This window comes from Rhamphochromis longiceps, linkage group LG9 (assembly GCF_057381845.1).
Source record: "Rhamphochromis longiceps isolate RC_006_pf linkage group LG9, R_longiceps_female_GT1.1, whole genome shotgun sequence".
Taxonomy (NCBI): domain Eukaryota; kingdom Metazoa; phylum Chordata; class Actinopteri; order Cichliformes; family Cichlidae; genus Rhamphochromis; species Rhamphochromis longiceps.
The window spans coordinates 11,035,682-11,054,519 of NC_140565.1; the positions used below are offsets into that span (position 1 = coordinate 11,035,682).

The 18,838-nt window shown below is 40.9% G+C and overlaps 1 pseudogene; it reads right to left on the reverse strand.

The window, feature by feature from the left end:
* Positions 1-1,051: 1,051 nt before the first annotated feature.
* On the reverse strand, positions 1,052-18,476 carry LOC146661732 (polypeptide N-acetylgalactosaminyltransferase 17-like; annotated as a pseudogene).
* Positions 18,477-18,838: the final 362 nt, after the last annotated feature.

The window sequence follows — 18,838 nt, forward strand, 5'->3', positions numbered from 1 at the left end:
AGTGCTCACAGGGAGCTGCAGGACACTGCTGGTCAGAACAATGCAAACTATGATACAATAATGTCAATGAATTACATTCATTTTCTAGATTTTTTGTCATCCTTTAAAAATAGCTCCATTTTTTTACATGCTAAAATCTACAAATTATACAAATTTCCATCCCCATAAATACAACCTTATCTAAGTAACGCAGTGAGTTTATTTGATCAGTTTGTCCTTGTTAGCATTTACTGCTGGCTTACATTTAGCAGGACTTTAACCAACATATGGTAATCCTATTTCACGCCAGAGAACGATGAGCAGTCTCTTCGTTAAGAGTCTGATCAGCATTCAGTGTTATGTTAGCATGCAGGCTCTGTCCCTCAGAGCCGCCTCACTCCTCTCTCCCCCTCTCTGCTAGAAACAGGCCCTTGTGCTCCCAGCAGTCTCCTCCTGTTTTATTTACATCTTAAGCATTTAAGCTGATGCTTCATCCAGAGCAGTTTAGCGAGAGTAAGCAGTAGGAGGTCAGTGTCTGATTCAAGGACACTATTTACAGGACATATGGTTGCTTCAGGATTGAACCCATAACTTGTCATTTATAGAACAGTCCCTTTAATGTTCGGCCACCTGGCTGCTTTATTTGTGGCTGGGTAATATTGTGTAGAAGCGCTTTTATAAAAAATGTGATGAAAGTACTCTTAAGTCGAGTTGGTGTAAGTTACAGCAGATGCCATGCAGCTGGAAGCTGAGGGTGAAATCTCTTTTGAAGTAGTCTATTTTGGGGGATGATTTTGAGGACTAATCTCACAGCATGCCGAAAATATTTTGACCACAACCATGAAAATGGATGGAGCAGTTAAAAGGAGAGCAGGCCAGCATGGTAGCTCATCTTTGCTGTCTCTACCTTATTTATAGTCCAGAAAAGCAAAATAAAGCATGAGTTTAGCAGCAAAAAATTACAAACAAGCTTGAAAATAAAATTAAACTGAAAAAAATAAGCATACTAATTAAAGTATGACAAATTTAAAGACTGCAGATGTATCCTAAAACACAGTAACAAAGCACAACCCAGGAAACCAGTTGTTTATTGGAAGACAATCTTGGGAGCAAAAATCCAGCTGATCACACTTATGCAATTTAATATATGACATCATATACATCTCAGTACGTTAATAATTTCAGCCTTTAAGGCCTCCTGCATTTCCACTATTGGTACTTTTGTGCATTCCTGATTCAATCCTCCTCTCTCGTTCATGTTCCAACCCTTTGTCCAAAAAAGTGCTTCCTATGTTTGACTAGGTTTTCAGTAGTTATGGCACACAGCAGTTAACCAAATAAATTAACTTAGCGCAAAGAAACTTTGTACCCAACTGCTTACAGTACTTCATGCTACGAGATATATTGCATCTGATGCTACAGAATGCTTGGTGGAAAAATAGCAATAAAAGTCAGAATCCATAAAACATAGAAGTGAGATTTAGCCCAGAGTCCTTGTTGGGGTGATTTGAAAAAAAAAGTACACCAAGTAATATTTTTAGCATATTTTTCTTCAAATTATAAATATTTACAAGGATTTGAATTTTCTGAAAAACATAAGAATCACTTTTCAGGCATTTTTGCTAAACTGTGTAAAATTTTCTCCTGTCACGAGTAGCCATTCCTTAATTTCTAAGTACCATAGACCAGCGGTCCCCAACCCCCGAGCCATGCACTGGTACCGGTCCGTGAGTCGTTTGGTACCGGGCCGCGAGTGTTGAGGTTCAGGTGTGCAATTTATGGTTTACCGGGGGTTTTTTTCTTCGTTTTATCGTTCATATTTATTGTTTTTATCGTTACCTCAGTTCCCCTGTGTCTTTTCCCGTGTGTTATGAACACATTTTAGTTATTTAGGGCCGGTCCGTGGCACAAAATGAATGAAATATTGCAGAAAGACTGATGGAAGATGGAAACTTTTTTTCCCCTTCACATAAGAAAGAACACGCTTTTGGTCGATTAAATGTCTACTAAAACTTAAACACTGTAAAGAAGTGGCACACAGGAATTATGGCAACATCACATTGAAAGTTTGTAAAATTCATATAGAGAAATGGTCCTCATGCTAAACTTTCACCACGTTGAATGTCCATGTTTTTAAAAAAAAACTAACAAAAACAAAAAAACATCAATTGTTTCCAAACCACCTCATCACTCGTCTCCTTAAAGCCATCTATTTTTGAGTCTTATTTCAAAAGCTAAGGAGCCCCCGCATCATTGATTGTCCACTGGCCAAGGTAACGTCAGGTGACAGCTCTTGGAAATAGCCTTTGTAATTGGTCCCAATGAAACTGGCCAGGCGATCACTGCTTCATAGTGTTCTTGATGGTCCACCTCTGCCCCGAGCAGGGCTGCAGGACCAGCAGGTGGCCGGAGTAAACATTAGCCGGCACCACCTCCAGACAGCGTCCAGTAGCCCGATTTATGATCGATTCGTTCTGCAAGGCAGAAGGAGATACAATACTTTGGTTTTAACAGATTTCACAGATGGTCTGTGAACAATGCGTGATGGTGACAGAACAGTATGTAACCAGACCGGGCCTTATGTGAACTGTTGCAACCTCTTTCTTAAACAAATGGCACTAACTTTTTACCTTACATCTATATAAAATAAGTAAGGTCTCCCTATTTCCCTAAGACTTCTACGTCTGCAGGACTCTTCACTGCTTGTCCTGCTGTGTGACAAAGAATCGATGTGGCAGAAGGTCTGCAGCATCACTGTTCAAGCTCTCCTCTTCCCGTGCTACAGGCTGTAACTCTTTAGTTTTTAAAGGTTACCCAAACAGAACTAAAAGACCAACAGAAAATTGACTTACAAAAGGTTTTTCACATTAAAAGAAAAAGAGAATCAATGCCAAAGTAAAAGGTATATTGAGTCGCTTGTTACCCTTTAAGCAGTCTGGGTTTAGTTGTCTTAAGAGGACCCCTTATTTTCTAGCATAAATATAATTTTACAACAGTTATTGTTCATATTAATCATAGCCAAAGTCTCAATTTATGTGCAAATAATCCCCGTTAACCAGACTGCTTTGATTTCAGTAATAGCAGAGATGATATCCTAATATAGTCATCACAAACAGACAGATCTATCTGTGAAGTCCTACTGGCCCCGGTGTTAAAACCTTCTGTTTGTGAGGGTTTTAACACAAAGAAAGGTGGCTTCAACGGAGGTATTCGGAATATAAAGGCGGTTCTGTCAGATAAAGCATGAACTACGGGGCTGCAGCAATGCTGAGTATGAGAGAAATGAAGATTCATGCAAAGCTACTCTCATATTAGAGTCCAAGAGAAAAAAGAATGGACCCAGACATGAGCTCAATAGGTCCCTTTTAAAATCTGACATATAGATACTTTTCCTCTCAACTCTATGCCAGTAAATTTTAGTTTCTCTTATAAACACTCAGTTATATCATTGAAAAAGAGATTTCTTTACACTTCTGACCTGAGAGAAATGCCATGTCTTCTGTTTCACGTTGGTCACCTTTTCACAATTGAGGAGCTGAGGAAAGTTGCTCATCTGATCGTACACCACACAACGAGTGTCCTCACCAGTGCTGCCTAGGGGTCCCAGAAACAGCTGACCTTCTTTAGTGTAGCGTCCTAACTAAGAGGAAAACAGATACGTCACACATACAGTAAACGGAAAGTTACTGAACTGGCTGAGTGAATACTCTTCTCTTTATTAGCTAACGATGAAATAAGTATGTGATGATGTACAAGTTGAAGGTAACCTGGCAGGAATTTTCCTTGATTATGCAAGCTGTTGGGTTTTTTTTTTTGCTGCTTTGAACAAGAGGATGGTGTTGTTCCCAATACTGCTGAGAGGCAAAACATGTCTTTGTTCTTCACTGAGTGCTAAACACAAAGATTTTCCTGTACATCACTGCTAATCACAGTGTTGTTTCAGCAGAGTTCTAACCCACATATAGCCCTAACATTTTATATACACCAAATTCTGCAGTTTTCTCAACTTGACAGAAAGAAAAAGCAGAAGTGAGTCAGATTCTTCCCGCTCTGTTTTCTAACCTTTGTGTCTTTCACTTCAGCTTTTTCGTTCAGATTAATAGTAATTTCCACTTTAGCAGTGCAGATAAAACAGTTCCTTTGGTTGCATCTAGCTCTGAGGCTTTGAGTGTGCTGACGATAAAGACTGATTGGGAAATTGTTTATATCGCATTCTGTTCCTAACAAAGCATGAATAGTGGTTGCAATGCCTTGCAAAAGATATAAAGATAAAGCTTTCCATCAACCACCCAGTCAGCCCAGTTTGGGTCTTTTTGCAGAGTAACTGCATCCTGTTTGCAGTACATCATACAAAAGTTAGGTGATTTAACAGCGTTTGGACTCAAAATCTTAAAAAATCCCACTTGTGGTCCCTAGATGTCACTGCTTCTTCTTAAGAACAGAGTATTTATTAAAATGTTTTTCTAGTATCTTTGACCACTACAAGTTACATTCATCTTTTCACAGATATTCATATCGCACTTTATTTTATGCACTTATGTGCTTTATCTGTTTTGCATACACACCTACAGCCAGTCACCATTTAACCTAACGTGCATGTCATCGGACTGTGGGAGGAAGCCGGACTACCTGGAGAGAACCCACGCTAAGACACCATGGGGTCGCTTTTATCTCCGTGGAAGTGCAAGTGTGAAAAACTGGTGGTCTAATAAAAACTGAAGACTTTTTGTTCCATCAAAAGGATAACTTTAAAAAATGCAACTGAAGCATGTCTTGTGAAGAAAGTGTGATGCGGCTGTTAGATTTGTATTGTTGATTGTCATTTATGCTTAGAAATATTTACTTATATATGCTTAGAGTTTTGTAATTAATTGTAGATTGGTAGAGGTTTTGATCCTTGATAGTCTGCAAACTGTGTGTGTATTAGACAGCACTTTGGGAGCATGAGAGGTCATACCGTGTTTTATTGTTTTATGGTAGGATTAACGTAGTTGCGTCTGTTCTAGTCTAGTCTTTGTTTAGATGAACTGCAGGACTTCCTCACCGTGTTATCTAGGATGAACCATCTAGGGTGAGGGGGAGGCTACCCTCTTCCTGACCAAGGATGTTTGACCCTTTGATCAGCAGTCCACACACACACACACACACACACACACACACACACACACACACACACACACACACACACACACACACGCACGCAGTAAGGATGGGCGGACATGTCTCAGCCTCCACCACTCTCAGCACTGGAGCCCCCCAGGGGTGTGTTCTGAGCCCCCTGCTGTACTCTTTGTACACATATGACTGTGTGGCCACTACCAGCTCCACCACCATCATCAAGTTTGCTGACGACACCGTCGTGGTGGGCCTGATCTCTGATAACAACGAGACGGCCTACCTGAAGGAGATTAGGAATCTGGAGAACTGGTGCCAGAGGAACAACCTCCTTCTAAACGTCAGTAAGACAAAGGAGCTGATAGTGGACTTCAGCACTAAGCAGGAGAGGAACTACCAGACCCCCGTCATCAACGAGTGCCCAGTGGAGAGAGTGGACAGCTTCAAATACCTCGGAGTTCACATCACGCAGGAACTGTCATGGTCCTGTCACATCAACACCGTGGTGAAAAAGGCCCGTCAGCGTCTCTACCACCTCAGACGCTTGAGAGACTTCCAACTGCCCTCCAAAGTGCTCAGGAACTTTTACTCGTGCACCATAGAGAGCATCCTGGCGGGAAACATCTTAACCTGGTTCGGGAACAGCACCATGCAGGACAGACGAGCTCTACAGAGGGTTGTGCGGTCAGCTGAGCGCACCATCCGCTCCGAGCTCCCTGACCTGCACTCAATCTACAGCAGGCGGTGCTGGACCAAGGCCAGGAAGATCGTGAAGGACCTCAGCCATCCCAACAACAGACTGTTCTCTCTGTTGAGGTCAGGAAAGCGATTCCGCTCCCTGAAGACCAACACAGAGAGACTGAGGAGGAGCTTCTTCCCGCAGGCGATACGGTCTCTCAATCACACCACCACACAGTACTGACCCACACATACAGTTCTTACACACACACTGGACTTTCTGGACTTTGTTTTTGCACAACACTGGTCACTATATTCTTCATTTCCGGTTAATACTTGTACAGCTGCTGTTATTGTGTATATATTTATTTATATTTAGATTTCTTCATACATTCTTATATAGTTCTATACTGTGTATTGGTGTATTTTGTTGTACAGTTATTTTATTTTCAACTTTAATTTATATATTTTATCTTATTCTTCCCAGTTAAATTTACCCTTCATTCTAATTTGTGTTGTACAGTTATTTCATTTTTAACCTTAATTTATATTTTATTCCTTCCTAGTTAAATTTACCCCTTTTTAATTTTTCATATTTATTTCCTACCTTATTCATAGCCTTTCCTTTTTTGTTTTCTTTAGGTCACGAGCAGTTGTCCAAGCATTTCACTACATATCGTACTGTGTATGACTGTGTATGTGACAAATAAAATTTGAATTTGAATTTATTACTCTTTGTGTGTATGTAGACGTCATATGTTAACGAACTTATGCATATTCATGTAACCTCAATAAAAGGACAGTGGTACGGGAGGACGGACGAGAGCAACTGGGGCCAAGCGAAGGAACGGCGATTGTCCGGTTCTCTCCCGTGCACGAGTAACATGAAGCTTGCCTACTTCGTGTCTTGCTTTGCAGTGTAATTATATTGCCTTTAACGTTCCAGCGGATGGGTTCAAGCTACAAACCTATCAGCGGCACTCATTTTTCCAGAATTGAATTGAAATTTTAGCTCCTTTAGCATTTTACCACTGAAGCCTTGACTTTCTGCCTAAAGCACCTGTTTACCACTGTGAGCTAAAAAGAGAGGCCCTTAGGGCTGAAGGGATGAAGAGCTGACACTGGCTGACTCAGGGCTTCAACACAAAAAGTGCAAGACACAATTTTATTCTGACAGCAGAACTCGCTCCTTGGAGGATTTCAGCTGAGCCTGTGATTGAGACACAGCTGCAAATCACATCACCGGAGAAGCTCACTGTATGTTTTCATGAGAAAGCAAAGCAACTGGAAAAAGATGGAGTATACTCTTTAGTATGGTGGTGAGGAAGAGTGTTGTACCTGAGGACCCCACCCATGGCATGGGTGCAGGGTGGCTGTGTGGTTCTCCTTCACACCCTGATCCATACACAGGTGGCTTGCTTTAGAATTGCGGACCTTAAATACACAAAAAAAAAGAGTCAGACTTAATTCATAAAATATGAATATTCCCCAAAATAATTACCGATTAAAAATGTATAAAGGCTAAAAACAAGGATGTGTCAGTGTGGATCAGACAAAGTTCTAAATCTCATTTATTTTCTATTAACAGCTGAGAAGATGTGGATGTACATGCTGTCTGAGTCCCTGCTTTCTTGTTATATTTTGGTCTGTGGAGGAGATACAAGTTTCTTAGGACTTTGTGTAAGTATCATTTATTTAATTTCAGTGGTTTAATTTGTACATCAGATCTTACATCTACAAACTTACTTTTTCCTGTGTCTTTGTCCTTCATGGCTCACCTCACCGTAGAACAGCGTATCGTTGTACCTCTTCATCTCTGGGTAAACGTTGTCTAGGTACCAGTGAAAGCTCTTACATTGCAGACTCTTCCTCAGTGCAACCCTCTGTGATATGTCTCCGTAATCAATACCGTGGTTCTGCAAGAGCAAAGGAAGTTATTATGCCTAAAGTCTCTACATAAATTGTGGAACCAAAAGAAAAACTGTTTGGCTCTGAACATGGACATCTGATAGTCACAAACAGACAAGCATGACTGACAGCATCCTCTCTAAGAGAGGTCTTGGTGCAGAAAAATGCCGTTCTCACCTCCATGGGGATGTTCCAGGCCAGGTAGACATTGGACTTGTACTCATCCATCCAGACCTCTGCCACACGCAGGGCATTAAGGCGTGTGTGGAAAGCTATGTTACTGTGGTAAGGTTTCTTCATTCGTGCAATATGAGCCACTCTGGAGCAAGGCAGCACCTCCATACTGCCTCCACACAGCCACACCTGTGGGTAGTAGGAGTATGAATTAAAGCTCACAATAATATACTGCTGGCTGCTGGGCAGCAGGAAATATAAATAGGCAGATGCACAGTCGCCGCGATGTCCTGATTTATAAAGTCAATTACAGCTAACAGCTGGAGCATAGAGCACCTGGAAGGACGTGTTTTCTTTGTGCTGGAACTAATGAAAGCTAAATCTGTACATTTAGAAGTCCTTCTCGGTTTTTCTTCTTGTTTTCTGTTATATAAAAAATATCTAATTGTTGCTTTTATTCATTTTTTTCTAGCCAACCTTAAGGGGCATCAAGAGGAGCTGAGGTTTTCGGCACTTCAGCACTGGGTTAACTTTTAAGCTCCAACTGTGAGTATACATACATAAATGCATGTTTTTTTACTTATATTGTTTGCTGTGACAACGTATCATCCAGAGCACTCTCCCAGTCAGCGAATACACCATGATGATTCCAGGCATGTCATTAAAGATCAACAAGAAGAGACGGTCAGAAGCACAAGTCATGCTTGAAGATGTGGCCAAAACATCTTCTACAGTTCACCATGCTATTTCCCAGCTTTGATGTAGGACAGCGGGCCAGAACAATAAGACATGAATGCTAGCATAGCCCCAAGAGCTACACAACAACAGAATAAAAAAAGAAGCATAAAAGCAAGCAGTTTACACAATCATAAAAGCATAAGACAACAAGTGAGTTTTGAGTTGGGACTTAAAGAGAGAGATGGAAGAGATATTTCTTAAATCAGGAGGTAGGGAATTCCAGAGTCGTGGAGCAGAGCAGCTGAAAGCCCTGCTCCCCATGGTGGCAAGACGGGGGGAAGGGACGGAGAGAGAAAGGGAAGAAGAAGATCTAAGACATCGAGATGGGGCAGTGATCTGAACCAGATCAGAGAGATATGGAGGAGAGAGATGATGAATAGCCTTAAATGTGTACAAGAGTATTTCTTCTTCCTGACCAAGATTCGTTCCTTTTGTTGCTTCTCATTAACAGAGGTCAAAGAAAGTATAATGATAAAGTGGAGAACTACTGGACATCATTCATTTTTGGTGCTAAAGGTTTAAGAATTAACTGCAGCAGAAGAGCTTCACCTGCTTGTGAAGTGGTTTAGAAAAGAAACCTCAGAGCATGAAGGTTGAATCAATTATCTCCTCATACAAACCACCCAGCAGCTGAGCTGAAAATGATATCAGAATGGCTAGAACAATGTTATGGTGCATCTAGAGCTACTGAAACAGCTCTTAATGCAAAACTTTAAAAAAGAGCTTTTTGACCTAGCAGACTTGCTATTGAAGAAATAGGAAGCTGAACAAGATAACTTCCTCCCAGGATCCTCTCTGGAAACAGCCAGTGGTACTCATCCCTTTTTCCAAAAGCTTCTACACAACCTCAGGAAAAATGGACATGCCCAAATAAGGGCATCATGTAGCTACAATCTCTAAGTTGATCAGTGGTGGAATCCAATGACCTAGCTGTAATCCTTACTTCATTCACAATGATAGCCATCAAAATCAGCAGGTCAAGACTGAGGTATCCTCTGCAGGTTTGGAGAACAAATGTGCAAAGCCAGCAACTGACCAATTAGGAACTATCCCAGCCACAGAAAAACACAGCCCTTAAACAAACACAGAGGCTTCAGAGGAAAACCCCTTGAAGAACAGATGAGAACAGGACATGGTGCTGTGAATTCATTCATGCAGGACTGTGAGTGAGATCAAACCACTGGACCCTGAATTGACCTCTCACTGTTAGGTAGAATTGTTGTGCACATCCACAAGCTTCAAAAGGAGATTAACTGCTCTCATAATGAATAATTTACCCAGAAAGTGGATCTCGGCAGGGTACTCACAGAAGAACTGAGCATCAAAATGGAAAAGAAAGAAGATTTAAGACACGTTAGGCATGGTTGTTGTTGACAGAAGGACTGGTCTGAGTATTTTGGAAACTCCTGATCTACTAGGATATTTCTGTATTACCATCTCTAGGGTTATCCCAAGGGATGGTCCAAAAAAGAGGAAATATCCAATGAGAGACAGTTCTCTGGGTGAAAATATCTTGTTGATACCAGACCCGACCAGAGACTGCTTTGAGCTGACAAGAAGGCAACAGTAAAACAGATAACTTCTTCTTAAAAACCACTTTTGCATTACTTTGAACCGTGAACCTTGAAGAATTTGGGCTAGAGCAGCAGAGGACCATATCAGGTGCTACTCTTGTGAGCTAACAGGAAAGTCTCCACAGTCAGGGGATCTCAATCAGATAGATCACGAGATTCCCATCGTGAATGCACAGCTGACAAATCTGCATCAACTGCATGAGGCCATCATGCCACGATCAATCTTTGAGGAATGTTTCCAGTACTTTGTTGAATCTATGCCATGAAGAATTAAAACAGCTCTGAAGGCAAAAGAGTGTCCAACCTAATACTGACAAGGTGTATCTAATAAAGTATCTGCTGAGTGTGTCCAACCCACGAGCCTTCTGCTGTGAACATAATGAAGACATGGATATCCAAGCTATCTGAACCCACGTCAAAGTGATGTGAGCGTAACAGAAACTTCAAACTGACAGGTCGCCAAACAATTGCACAGATGCAACCTATTTCACTCCTGACAAACATTCCTACTGGATAAAAAGTAGGTCCGTCAGTCTTTCTTCACACTGGGAACAATATGAAACATGTTCCATCCACAGATAAGGAGCACTACAAACAGAAAATGGGCACATAGGTTTTAAAGATAACCTATGTGTTTCTGTTACCCAAGGACACGGGTGCTAACCAACAGAGGGTATGCCAAAAAAAAACATTTTACTGCTCTCTGCCACACTCTAAGATAAATAAGCAGTACTATGATTTCATGTAAAAGATGTTGGACAACAACCATGCAAAATTGCCCCATAGAGGTGCTGATATCTACCGCTTAACATTCATTATCCCAAGAATCCTGTTAAAACCCAAACAGTCATTGATTCAAGTGCTTGTTATGAAAGAGTTTCTCTGAATGAGGGCCTTCTCCCTGGACACATCCAAACAATCCTCTTGTAAGGGTTGTAGTGAAATGTAGAAATGTTGTTGTCGCAGGGCAACTCTGGATATGTGTCCCACTGCTTTGTAGTAAAAGAGGAACAGAAAGAAATGTGGTTCTTGAGATGTGACATTGTGGGCTAGATTCATGTCTTTGCTAATACTTCATCTCCAGCAGTTGTAATATATTTATAGGTGCGTTGAAGCTGAATTTTAGCTGTTTTATTGCATCTGTACACGTTTACTTATCTAGACTTAATTTTGGGGGGAATCTTGATATTTTTGATGACAAGATATAAGAACTTTCCATTTCAGATTCAAGTTATGACCAAGTCAACTCAAAGACAAGGCAACCGTTTTTGTCTTTCTAAAAATATTTGATTGTTTAGCTTGCTGGATAAAAGCCAACACACTCGGGTTGTGAAAATGTTTGACGTTATTTTTTCAGGAAAAATCTAATAACCTTGCAGAAAAACAAAAGACTCTCCAATCTCTCAAAATGTACAGAAACAAACTCCAACCTTCCTGCTCTGCTCTACGTGACCTATTTATCTCCATTGCCCTGCTGTGAGCTGCTCACACAGGACTGGTCCTCCAGGACTCTTAATGGGGCCTCATCAGTGGTGCCACGCTACGGTGGCCACTGCTCCACTTAAAACCTACAGGGGTAAAGAGGGAGCAGGAACAAGAGGAAACTGGGTGACACACAAACCCTGATGCCTAGTTCGATGTTCTCCCCTCCGTAGACGTCCATGCCTGAGTCGAGTAGACCGAGTTCTCCAAAGTAGTCCCGATTGGCCACAAAGGAGCATCCAATCATGGCAGGCGTCCTGCAGCCAGGAAAACACACTATCATGTGACACTGAGCGTTTGCAAACACCAGAATGTGTTTTTTTGTGGCTTTATCTGATGTTTATTTTGGAGTACTTTTCTACAACCCAAATCTCCACTATGCAAAGTTTCACACTTTATATTTCAGCCTATTATGTGGAGGGTAAATCTAAACATTTTTGTGCATACTCATGCAATTTATTCTTATTTTTAATTAAAGAATGGAAGGAAATCCAATTTAACACAAATATATGGGTGATAATCAGATAATTAAAATCCTATTTTCACCACTCTCTAATTTAGGCTGTAATTTTTTTATTGCTTTAATGAAGTCTGGTTTCCCATCAGGAGCTTTTTTTCTTGTTTTCCCCTAATCTTCCCCAAAACTAAAAAAAGAACTTGGTGGCAGTTTTATTGAAAATCTTAAAGAAGTGGAAAAAAATACATCTCAGAAGTGTGAGATCTGTGTTCACGTTTAAATGGGAGAAGCTGGCATACCTTATTGGTGCAGACATGTCTCCCTCCTCCCACCACTCTTTGGGTGGATTAATGTACATGCACCACAGTTCCCAGTTGTAGCCATGGCCAGAGTTCTCATAGCGCTCCACCTCAAAGGTATCGTGCTTGATGTTGTCGATTGACGGCAAGATAATCCTCTTGTGGTTTTCTTTTATTCTAGCTAGAACTGGTTCTGACCTGAAAAAAGTGCAAACACACACACACTCACACATTTAGTTGACTTTACTTTGTGCAGAAACAAAGTTTATAACATCTTTTAAGAGCACCACTTTTTTCATCCACTTCAGTCAAATAGAAAGTTCCTTGTGTCGTCCCAGTTTTATCACTAATTCTGTTTGATTCAGCCGAGTTGAGCTCTGCAGGGGGCAGTGAGAGAACTGCACGGTATACCTTAAGTTATGCACTGAGCTCGAAAATGAGATCCACAAAAAGACATCAACAGGATGTGGCAGTTGTCTTAGCGGGGTTAATAAGGTCCCTCATTGCATGCTAATTTCTTGACAGTATTTAGCCTTTGATTCAGTTCACCACCAAGCGCTCAGCTTTTTTGAATTAGTACAAAACCTTCATTTTTTATGGTTACTAAAAATTTACTTTTACGACAAGTTCTCCAAGAGGGGTCCTGTTTTGGTGTGTGTTTTATGTGTGCTTGTGATGTTTTTTTTTAAATAAAATCCGTTCAACCTGATCCCACAGCCTCAAGTGTCTCATTTTAAAACTTCTCAGGCGTGAAATAGCTTGGCTCTTCCTTTTATGCAGCTTCAGCTATCCTTTGTCTTCTCTTTCCATGGTTTCTTTGCACTTTGTAGCACTCTTTTAACACTGATACCCAAAGCTCTATTATTGTCATTGTTGTTATCATGAATAAGTTATTCCAATGTTCATACATTTGGCAAAGATATGTTTTTTTCCAGATTTAATTTTGAGTACATGTCATTTTTGTTTTTGAATGCTGTGTTTCACTTTAATTTACACTAAAATAAGCCTTTTTCCAAATACCAAAAATTCACTCCTGACTGTTAATAACACCGTGCTTCCCGCTAGATGATAGGACCCACTCACCATGATGGGGTGAACTCCACATGGGCATCAAAAAATCCTGTCACCTCAGCAGTGGCTACCTTCCAACCCTCGATCCTGGCCCTGATCAATCCCTCTCTCTTTTGGTTCCTTACAATCTTCACCAGGCCGGGATAGCGTTTGTTCACATACTCCTCCAGTGGACCTTTCAGTTGCTCTACAGTTCAGAAAATGAAGATAACACATCAAACAAAACAAGTCAGAAATGCTTATAAAGACTGATCTTTAGTTGATCTTTGAATCTGCCGTTTAGCTTATAATCTGCACATCTATCCTTGAACAGTCTGCCAGCTGGAGTTTTCCAGTATTTGATCTGATGTCAGGACTAATAAAGCCTGAAAAGAATATATCACCATTGCAGCTAAGTTGGCGAGTTTAAGAAGAATCCCTACATGCTAAAGAAAGTGCTTGTATTTTTTTCTTAGCTTCTCTAACATCAGATCCATTGCAGCCCTCTTTACTGAAGAAAGGAGGAAAAAAAGAAAAATGCTGTTCCAGAGTCCCCTCTGGCAGCAACAATCAAAGCCTGACACATTATGCCTAGCTTGCATAATTATTTTCATGCAATCACAATAATTGGAATTCATGTCGATAAATATGAAAGGACAGCAGAGTGAGCTTAAGCAACCATTCCCAGTATGACAACTCTTTTGTCTCACTTCTCTCACTGGCAGCCTGCACTCCTTTATAAACCGCACATCAAGCCTTAGTATTGGTTGTGTGAAACAACATGATAAGAACACAAAGGGCAACCCACTAAGCACTAAATGGTAAATGGCCTGCATTTGTATAGCGCTTTTCTAGTCCCTAAGGACCCCAAAGCGCTTCACACTACATTCAGTCATTCACCCATTCACACACACATTCACACACTGTGAATGTGTGTGTGAATGCCCCAGGGCAGCTGCAAGCTACATTGTAGCCACAGCTGCCCTGGGGCGCACTGACAGAGGCGAGGCTGCCGGACACTGGCGCCACCGGGCCCTCTGACCACCACCAGTAGGCAAACACGGGGTTAGTATCTTGCCCAAGGATATTTGGCATGCAGCCAGGAGGCAGCCTGGGATCGAACCACCGACCTTCTGATTAGTGGCTGACCTGCTCTGCCACCTAAGCTACAGCCACCCCACTAAGCAGTGTTTTTGATTTTTATTTTAGGCTGTCCAGAGACAAAGAACTAAAAAATATTTAATATACAGTGGGGCAAAAAAGTATTTAGTCAGCCACTGATTGTGCAAGTTCCCCCACCTAAAATGATGACAGAGGTCAGTAATTTGCACCAGAGGTACACTTCAACTGTGAGAGACAGAATGTGAAAAAAAAATCCATGAATCCACATGGTAGGATTTGTAAAGAATTTATTCGTAAATCAGGGTGGAAAATAAGTATTTGGTCAATAACAAAAATACAACTCAATACTTTGTAACATAACCTTTGTTGGCAATAACAGAGGTCAAACGTTTACTATAGGTCTTTACCAGGTTTGCACACACAGTAGCTGGTATTTTGGCCCATTCCTCCATGCAGATCTTCTCGAGAGCAGTGATGTTTTGGGGCTGTCGCCGAGCAACACGGACTTTCAACTCCCGCCACAGATTTTCTATGGGGTTGAGGTCTGGAGACTGGCTAGGCCACTCCAGGACTTTCAAATGCTTCTTACGGAGCCACTCCTTTGTTGCCCGGGTGGTGTGTTTTGGATCATTGTCGTGTTGGAAGACCCAGCCTCGTTTCATCTTCAAAGTTCTCACTGATGGAAGGAGGTTTTGGCTCAAAATCTCACGATACATGGCCCCATTCATTCTGTCCTTAACACGGATCAGTCGTCCTGTCCCCTTGGCAGAAAAACAGCCCCATAGCATGATGTTTCCACCCCCATGCTTCACAGTAGGTATGGTGTTCTTGGGATGCAACTCAGTATTCTTCTTCCTCCAAACACGACGAGTTGAGTTTATACCAAAAAGTTCTACTTTGGTTTCATCTGACCACATGACATTCTCCCAATCCTCTGCTGTATCATCCATGTGCTCTCTGGCAAACTTCAGACGGGCCTGGACATGCACTGGCTTCAGCAGCGGAACACGTCTGGCACTGCGGGATTTGATTCCCTGCCGTTGTAGTGTGTTACTGATGGTGACCTTTGTTACTGTGGTCCCAGCTCTCTGCAGGTCATTCACCAGGTCCCCCCGTGTGGTTCTGGGATCTTTGCTCACCGTTCTCATGATCATTTTGACCCCACGGGATGAGATCTTGCGTGGAGCCCCAGATCGAGGGAGATTATCAGTGGTCTTGTATATCTTCCATTTTCTGATGATTGCTCCCACAGTTGATTTTTGCACACCAAGCTGCTTGCCTGTTGTAGATTCACTCTTCCCAGTCTGGCGCAGGTCTACAATACTTTTCCTGGTGTCCTTCGAAAGCTCTTTGGTCTTGGCCATGGCGGAGTTTGGAGTCTGACTGTTTGAGGCTGTGGACAGGTGTCTTTTATACAGATGATGAGTTCAAACAGGTGCCATTCATACAGGTAACGAGTGGGGGACAGAAAAGCTTCTTACAGAAGACGTTACAGGTCTGTGAGAGCCAGAGATTTTCCTTGTTTGAGGTGACCAAATACTTATTTTCCACCCTAATTTACGAATAAATTCTTTACAAATCCAACCATGTGAATTCATGGATTTTTTTTTCACATTCTGTCTCTCACAGTTGAAGTGTACCTCTGGTGCAAATTACTGACCTCTGTCATCATTTTAGGTGGAGGAACTTGCACAATCGGTGGTTGACTAAATACTTTTTTGCCCCACTGTACCTATGAAAATATACTCACTGTATATATATATATAATCAAAGCATTTCTTTAGCAAAGTGCACATACTAGCCCTTTTTAAGTTCATTGACATATGTGCACTCAAACAGGCCCAATGAGATTGAGGGTTATACCCCAATTATTTGTGTTAGGTTTGTAAGCTTTTCCAAATGAATACAGAAAATCAGCAAAACCACCATAAAGAAAGCTTATTTAAATAAAGCTGATATTGGGAGAACAAAGCCCAAGGGGTGGAAAATGAGTAAAAAACCTGTGAAGCAGAGAATAACATGAGGGACTGTTGCAGAGCGCATGAGTGAAACAAGCTCACAGATGAGCTGACAAAGATTGGCAGAAATCACTTTAGAGCAGCCGGGTAATAAGGAACAGGTGAACATAGAGTGGAGCAGATAATTACGAGCAAAAACCCAAACAAATACTTTCAGACAATCCTAAAGCTCTTATTTAGTTGCATAGAGCCATGTGTGAACATTTTGTCTTTACATTTTGCTTCCAAGGAACCGAACTGTCTTTTAATTCTGTAATTTATTTCACGTTCTTCAGGCTTTCTGAAGGTCCTTCAAATTTTTCTTTGGACATCATTTTATTATAATTTTCAGTGCAGTCCTTTATTTGTTTGTTCCTATGAATCATTCACACATAATAAAGGCACCTAACTCAAGGGACAAATTCGTTACTGGCACATTACCAGCAGCTTGTCACAAATACACAATTTGTTTCCTGCACAAAAAATGACAACGATAACACACCAGCAAGGTGATTACCAAAGAGCTATTAGCCAAAAACTTGACATATGTCAAGAAACTAAACAAGTAGAGGACAAAAGAACTGGCAGCTTAAATAAAAACATCTACAGCAGACGAACAGAATTTGAAAGTTGTGTCCTTAAGAAATAACACAAAACTGACACACAACCTGAGCGATGCATCTGGCATCTTATGTTTGCAAGTTTCAGTAAACTGCTGCATCTATTTCCCATTTTCCTAGCAAAATACAAAGACATGATGGCTTATTAGCTCATCCTATCCTAAATAACCACTAATGTATGCCAACTATTGTCACTGCTACACTATCAAAAGCTGAAAACAAACATAAAAAACATACAAATTCATCACCACAACAACACAGTTGATAAATAAAGAAATACAGAAGCACACATGCAAATAGAGAGATGACATAAAAGTTCTCACTCAGCTCCCTGCGGTGCTGTTTTAAGCTCCAACTCACTCTAAACAACACCAACGGGGGTCTACTGCTTCCTGAGCATCAACGACCGCGCCACCTTTTTAAGATAAGATAAGATAAGATAAGATAAGATAAGATAAGATAAGATAAGATAAGATAAGATAAGATAAGATAACCTTTATTAGTCCCACACGTGGGAAATTTGTTTTGTCACAGCAGGAAGAGGACAGTGCAAAGGTTATTCACTAGTTTCAGTTTTATAATAATATAAAACTTAATTATATAATTATATTCAGGTTACATGACACTTATTGTATAAGATAATTATTTCTGGGATGCTGAATGACAATTTGATGTGTATTTTGTTGCTTTCAGTAGAAATCCTGCTGATGACTCAGTGGATTTTAGATGGAAATTCTGTGTTTCACTCACTATAAACCATCTTCTAATCAGAGGGCGAAAAAGCCACTCTTCTTATTTGGTATTAGCTGAAGAAAATATTTAATCTATACTGACCGTCATCGCTGTTGTCGTCCACCAGGATGACCTCCTTGAGCAAGTGTGTGATTGACAGCTGAGTGGACTGAGCGCAGGATCACCGACAGAGCCTCGTTGACGAAGATGAAGATGAGGGAGATTTGGGGAAGGTCTCTTGAGTAGCTGACCTTTCTACATCTGTAGAAAGACACGACACAACACCTGTAAACTACTTGCATTAAGTAATACGAGGTGCCAGTGGAGCACTAGAGTGATGGTTTGGGAAAAGTAGTCTACAAAGTTATACAATTAAAAAGACAATCATGATTTTGTATTGATGAGCCCATTTACCATGATTTCTAACATTTCTGATCAATTGAATGTTGTATTAAATAACAAGGAATATGCCTTTCTTTTTAAAAAATGAGGACATTTCTCAGTGAACCTTAATTTTTGAGTGCTCGCATATTTAATTTTGAATTTGTAAAAAAGACTAAACTACCTCCAAAGAGCTGCTGACGTCTTGTTCAATGGGGCTGAAAGGCAGAGCAAGTGCTGCTTCCTGTTCAACTATAATCACAAGGATTTATTTTCCACATTGGCCTTTTAACTGCATGTGCTGTTTCAGATAGAAACCCTATTTTAAACTTGTTTTGTTTAAACAGCTCTAATGAAGCGGAAAGCGGCAGGGTGAGGCTTTGGCTCTAAGTTTAGCACATGTGGGAAAGGAAGGGGCTTCTTTTATTGTCTCCTTTTCACGTCTTTTTTTCTTTTATCGATTATCTTATTTCCTCTGTGAAATAATAGCTAATTAGAAGTTATTCTATAACAAATCCAGTGTTTTCAATTC